The 7,469-nt window shown below is 34.8% G+C and overlaps 1 pseudogene; it reads left to right on the plus strand.

The window, feature by feature from the left end:
* Positions 1 to 2,531: 2,531 nt before the first annotated feature.
* Positions 2,532 to 7,129, plus strand: LOC141690800 (26S proteasome regulatory subunit 7-like; annotated as a pseudogene).
* Positions 7,130 to 7,469: the final 340 nt, after the last annotated feature.

Raw genomic sequence — 7,469 nt, forward strand, 5'->3', positions numbered from 1 at the left:
TACCCCTTTGCGAAGAGGAGCTTTCTTCTTGGGGGGGTTAAGCGTGGAAGATTGTTAATCTCTCTTTCGCCTCGCACCTCACACATGTGCCCTGGACACCTTTTATTTATATCCGTTTTTTTCTGCCAATTTAGTTCTTGGGAAATTTTTCTTGAAAATATTTACCATGATCATGTTATGTGATGATGCAAGTTTAAACTTAATCTACTTAATGCAGGGTAATATTCCTTTTGGATGCTTCTACGAATTTAGTTTTTATCTTCATATTAACTTTTTGTGCAACATACTTGTCTGGTAATGGTGGTTTAGGACAAAGATCATATATTTCGTACGATTGGAGAGATTGAGCCGGGAATGAATGGACTATTACTACTAATACATGTGTTGTTTTTCAGACTCAAATCATCTGGGGCCAGACAATTCAATGGCCTGGACATTAATCACTATTGAGTCGTCGGCGAGGTCCGAAAATCGCTCCGATTAGCAGTTGTTGTGTTCTGTATTTGCTCGACTCCACTCTCTGAGATGTTTCCCATCTTTCTATTACTCCGTCACCTTCAAGCATTCGTAACACTTCAGAAATTTTCGGCTAGCTAGGTGCTCGTTTAACAGTTTTTTCATTAACTGTAACAGATTAACACTAAAACTGATGCTTTATGGCTACTGTATTTGTTTTTGCAAAAGGGTGTAATAATCTTTTTAATTATGGATATCAATCGTTATTGATTTATAAATATTGGATCTCGTATCTTTTATTTACGTATTTTTTCTATATAACTGCATTTTTTTGTATAAAAGTTCGGTTTTTCTTTTGCCGAACTGAAAAACTGAAGTGTTTCGGTTCGCTTTGAAAGACAAGTTCGGTTCGATTTTTAAAAGTATGAAAGTTTGGTTTTAGGTTATTTCGGTTTGATTTTTAACCGAACCGACCATTTGCTCAACCCTAGTCTTTCTCAAAGGCCTTGAATAAATAAAATTTACTGATATATCATTATCAGCAGCTAGTATTTCAAAAAATACAATTTATTAATAGATGAGAGCTGTTGGGTTGGATCAATTATGTTATTTTCTATTTTGGTACTCACAGTTGCCACAGTTGACAGCTTGATTTCAGATTGGTATGTCATTTTAGTAATGCTAAAAATTGCAGAGAGCTCTAATGTATTCTTATGCATGTAACAAAATTTCTCAATTTTTTTTCCTAGGTGAAATACCCGAGAATGGGTATTGCCCCTATGTACATGCCATGTCCCAAACCATTAGTACATGATCAAGGAAACAGGTAAAAAATATTGCTGCCCATTTAAAATACTTGCCAGCTTTACGTCCCTTTTGCATGGTTCTTTTATATTAAATATGTTGCAAATATTTTATAAGCATTTCCCTGTCCCTATTGTATGTTGGACAACATAAATATGATCACAGAGTGCCAAATAATCCCAATTATAGCGTGGTGCCCATCTAATTATAGCATACAGGGCGTTCATGTGATAATTGATTCAAAAACAGGTTTACCAGGACTTACCATCTGCCTTGTCAGCATGCACAAAGAAACTTGCAGCAACAATTAGATAGCTCAGAATAAGCATCAAACCTTTAAAATAGTTGGATGTCCCATCCCGCATCAATCAATCGACAACGATTAAGTTGTCTATATTTCATGTATAGTAAAATGCAGACCAAGTGCAAGTCTATCCATTACAAATGCCAAGTCAACCTATTTTGTGCAATAGCTGATGTGAAAAAAACTAAACGTTGACATAAGGTCATCATATGCCATATCATTAGGAGCACAATCAAATGAATAATTTAGTGTATGTAGCACTGCATGCGCTAGATATATACTCCCAATTGAGAATTGGGTTGGGAAAATAGAAAACACCGGAAAAAACTGTGTGTTTATGGGTGTGTGGGTGTGTGAGGGGGGGGGGAGAGATAGATAGAGAGAGAGAGAGGGAGGGGAGACCTGCAACATAAATGCCATAACTAGCACTGTGATGAAGAGCGTAGCAGTCTCAAAAAGTTGAAAATTCAAGTTCCATATTGAACCAGCCGACAACCACACAAAATGGAATCTGCATCCATCAAGAGAACAATCTTAAATATAAAAAATATTACTTTTATCAATAAGCTGCCTCACTGTAATTGATAAATGAAATCATGGTAGAGAAAGATGGAAGCCTCTTGCATCATAAGTACAGTAGTTGCTAGTGACTCCCAATGTTATGTCCTATAAGAGGTTTAAGGATAATATACTACATTGAACTAATAAGACATATTTCACTAATTTCAGGCACTCACAAGTTTGTCCTTCATAGCAAACATGATTGCACTTGCATGTTCTGCAGCATTTCCAACAACAGGAAGCAGATGACGCTATACAGGCATATTCTATGAGTCAGATGCTCTCTAAAGAGACAAAGAATGCAATTAGACTATCAAGTTCTCACAAACTTTCCACCTGTTATCTTAAATGTAAGCTTGTGAGCAAATGGTAGGACCCGAGGCATAGAATACAGTGAAATATAGTCATGTACATATTCAAACCAAACTTAAGTTATAGTGAGCGATATTTCACATTTTATAGTTCCATATTAGCTTCAAAGAATCCCTGAATATAAATCCATGTAGTCATTTTTCTTGTTACATTTCCCTCCTAAAGAAAAAGAGATATATACAAACTGAACCACTTTTAAAAATAATTAAACAAATATTAAACTCGATACCAAACAAATATAATTCATTCATTCATTTATTTATTTTATTGATTTTTTTTTTAAAACCCGTGCTTTGGAACCCGAATAATTTTAATGAGATAAGGTGGAGTGGGGCTGTTTGATTCCCAAATCCGGTCGGCCCAAACAAAACTCCCAAACACCCATATATATATATACATCATCTACTCTCCCTCCATCATCTAACAAATTTAGGGCTTAAAATTGCAGATTATTGGGGTTAAAGCATACATACCATGGTGGTAACAAGAGGGATTAAGTAAGCTGATACCAAGTAATTTCCCCCCCCCCCCTGAACTTTGCTTGTTTTAACGCATAAACGATAAATCTCAACTGACAAGTATTTTTCTTTTAATTTTCGCGAGGAAAAATGAAAAAGCCAATAAGGTCTGTTTATATTGAATTTGCTTTCAGGGGTTATTTTCCATTTTCCAAATTGCTAATTTATTTATATGTTATTGTTTAAACAGACTGTGGCAACCACGTCCATGAAAAAACCAAGAATAAAAACTCTATTGGAGAGAGAGATGGACGCTTACTCTATGTTCATGTAACTTTTAACCTCCTCTTTTTTTTTATTCAAGAAAAGGTGTTCACCAAATGTTATGATTCTATTCCGTTATCTTGTTTGATTATAGGATTACCGACTTTCTGAAACATTATTACCAGAATCATCCACGCTCAACCACTGGATTGGTAACATCTCTATTTTCTATCCAACTTTTTTATACCGCTGGATTGGTAACATCTCTACTTTCTCTCTCTTTTTTTCATCAAAGATTCCAGATGATGCCGAAAAATCTGGATTTAATGAATGGATTAACATGACTGAATCTGTAAGTTTCTTTTGTTCAAATTAAATATTAGATATGCTGCAAGTTTGTTATCATCTCAAATTTCCCCTATTTATTTATTTTCTCAGGAGAAAGCTTCATGGATTGAAAATGTCAATAATATGAAGGCTGGAGGAAAAACCCTATTCCAGCTTCGCTGTGAATATTATTATCTTTATTGATCAGTGTCTATTGTCTGTTGACTGATACAACACTAATTTGTTCGTAGTTACCTGAGACTTGATTAACTTTTTGTATTTGGATTTCAACAGTTGTAATTGTGATTTTGGATACATGGGCGCTTTTTTTTTATCTATGACTCGGTTTGTGATTCGGATCGGTGTATCAAGTGGTTTCATGTGGGAAAAGTGACACTTATTACCGGTCAAAAAATTGAGCCATAGAAATGCGCAGCCTTAGCAGCTTATTGGAAGCAGTTTGTTGGAACAATTTATATTATTTGTTTTTACTTATTATTCTGTCTTGCGTGAATATGTAGATAGCTTTTGCTTATCTTTAGTGCCAACTTATGAACTTTAAGTTTACTTGTTTTCCTTCTGATTTGCTATGACTCCGGCTTTTCTTTTTTTCTTTAGCTACTAGGTCGCCTCTATAGGAGTAGTTAACCATTTTACTTTAATTTTGATAATAAGTATAACAATGTTATGATTCTGTGTAATTATTCATTTATTCATTGATGAACCTTGTTTTGTTGATGAACTCGTACCAATCAATCGAGTATTTACACATACGCATATCGATTGAATATGTAATTGATCAAATGCAACTCAAAAACTGATCTTATTGTTAAGAATCAAAATGCTTGCTCCCATTGTACATTTGTTCTTTGAAAAGTTATTTTACATGTATAGTTAGAGAATGTATTTCATGTCTCTATATAAATAAAGTGTTATTCGAGGAGTGCGATGAGATAGTCTAGTGATAGTCTAGTGGCATGAACATATTCTTTGGTTCAGAGCTACAGCTTATGGTGCAATAGTCATTATGTTAAAACTGGGAACCCCATTTCCCTTTCAAAGGCCAGCCAGAGAAGAGATTTTGGCATTTGGTGAATTTAGGTTAAAAAAATGTCACTTGGAACTAAATCAGCTATCATTTGATTCCTGATAATAAAATTTTTGTGATGAGTGCAGGTGAATGGGGGCATGTAGATGTGGAAGAGGTTGTTAAGCAAGGAAACATCTTGGGATTGCCCCCAAATATGTCATATGCACATACAATTAATAGCAAACCAGGGCCTCTCTTTCCTTGTTATGTGAAACATTAGTAGGATATGTTAATTAGGTGACACTGCTAAATGAGGAATTTCCAAAGTTACATATTAATCAGTTTCATGTTTGCAGATACCCTTACCATGGAGGTTGAAAAGGGAAGACATATCTTTTAAGAATCATAAATACAGCCCTCAATGATGAGCTTTTTTTTTTGCAATTGCTGGTCACAATTTGACATTAGTTGAGATGGATGCAATGAACAGATTGAGAAAATTCGAGAGGTTTGTAATAATATCTTTTTTTATGTGAAAATTGATATCAGTTACATATTTGCATTCATGTAAGTTTTAGTTATCAATGTTGTTTTTTACTTATTGGTATTACCTATTCAATTTTAGGTTGTTGAGTTACCTATGCTTCACCCTGAGAAGTTTGTTAAGCTTGGAATTGACCCTCCAAGGGGAGTTCTCTGTTATGGTCCTCCTGGAATGAGTAAAACACTTCTAGCTAGGGCTGTAGCCAATAAAACTGATGCGTGCTTTATTCGTTTGATTGGAAGTGAGCTTGTTCAGAAGTATGTTGGTGAGGGTGCTCGCATAATTCACGAGTTGTTTCAGGTTATAAGATGTCAAGATGTTTAGTGTCCAAAATCTCTCGTACATGTTATTTAGAATACAACTAACACATTTTCTTTTTGGCAGATGGCACGATCAAAGAAGGCTTGCATAGTGTTTTTTGATGAGATAGATGCAATTGGAGGTGCACGATTTGACGATGGTGTGGGCGGAGATAATGAGGTAAAGCGCACAATGCTTGAGATCATAAATCAGCTTGGTGGATTTGACGCTCGAGGAAATATTAAAGTTCTAATGATGAGAAATAGGTTAAGATCACATCTCTTGTATATAGCCAATGAATTGTACTCGCAAGGTTGGAAACAAGGCATTTTTTTCCACTGGGTTGGTCTTTACTAGAGCTAAAAACAAATAAAATTGCCAAAACAATAAGAGACCAAATTTGTCACTAATGTCTTCCACATCAAACTCATTACATTAACATCCGTTGTGTTTGGATTTTCACTTTTAGTCACTCTCACGATAAATTAAAATGTACAGGGGCTAGTTAATTTTAGGTTACTACTTGAGTTTTCAGGCTGTAAAGATTGATAAATAAAAAGGAATTGAATAGAAGTAGAATGTATAAAATATAGAATATATACACAAATAGAATAATTAGTAGAATGAATCAAATGTAAAAATAATCAAAGAAATAGATTAAGAAAAATAGAAACAGTTTGTCTCAGCGTAATGATTTAGGTCTTTGCCATTGTAATGTGTAGTTAGGATGTCGATTACCTATTTTTCTGGACTTCTGAACTGGTTTATCTGTAATTGTAACTTGCCAACTGTCTAATGATTTGTTTGTTCCAGGCCTGACACACTTGATCCAGCGTTGCTTCGTCCTGGGAGGTTAGATCGTAAAGTTGAGTTTGGCCTACCTGATCTAGAAAGTAGGACGCAAATGTTTAAGATCCATACACGTACTATGAACTACGAAAGGGACATTCGATTTGAATTCTTAGCTCGTCTTTGTCCAAATTCGACAGGTATGACTTCGTCCTATATGCTTTTCCGTGCTATGTTTTAATTAGTTCTGGATATTTGACTAATTTGCAAAGAACTGATGTACTACATAAATTAAACAAAAAGTAGTGGGTTTTTTTTTTGTATTAGCAGGCTTTTCAAAATTAGATCTATCTATGATTACACGTTTATAAACTATAAGATACAGTACAGACATTGTGACCAAGCTTCTATATATTGAATAAAATTACAAACGATGGACCCCTCTAAAGATGCACATGGCATTTAGTGGCATGTCTAAATATAGCACATTCTGGAGATGCAAAAACAAATTCATTGTCCAAGAACAAGCTTGTATATGTATACCCAAAAAAAATTCCGTAAGAGAGGGAGCCTTTCTAAGATAAACCTGACATTTTACCCAAAGAGAAACTAAGAGTTAGAACACAAGTATGAAAGGGTTGGCTTGCATTGTTTATATTAAATGAATGATTTTTATCGAGTCTGCTTCCAGAAGGTAGGAATATCTTCTTCTTCTTTTTTCACATGTAATTTGTCATGTGAATAATACACGTTTTTGTTCAGGAGCGGATATAAGAAGTGTATGCACAGCGGCTGGTATGTATGCTATTCGAGCAAGAAGGAAAACTATAACAGAAAGGGATTTCCTTGATGCTGTGAACAAATTCATCAAGGGGTATCAGAAGTTTAGTGCCACCACCAAGTATATGGTGTACAATTGAGTGATTAATTTGTTGTACCCCTTTGCGTAGAGGAGCTTTCTTCTTGGGGGGGTTAAGCGTGGAAGATTGTTAATCTCTCTTTCGCCTCGCACCTCACACATGTGCCCCGGACACCTTTTATTTATATCCGTTTTTTTCTGCCAATTTAGTTCTTGGGAAATTTTTCTTGAAAATATTTACAATGATCATGTTATGTGGTGATGCAAGTTTAAACTGAATCTACTTAATGCAGGGTAATATTCCTTTTGGATGCTTCTACGAATTTAGTTTTTATCTTCATATTAACTTTTTGTGCAACATACTTGTCTGGTAATGGTGTTTTAGGACAAAGATCATATAT

The sequence above is a fragment of the Apium graveolens genome, chromosome 10 (assembly GCF_009905375.1).
Source record: "Apium graveolens cultivar Ventura chromosome 10, ASM990537v1, whole genome shotgun sequence".
Lineage (NCBI taxonomy): Eukaryota > Viridiplantae > Streptophyta > Magnoliopsida > Apiales > Apiaceae > Apium > Apium graveolens.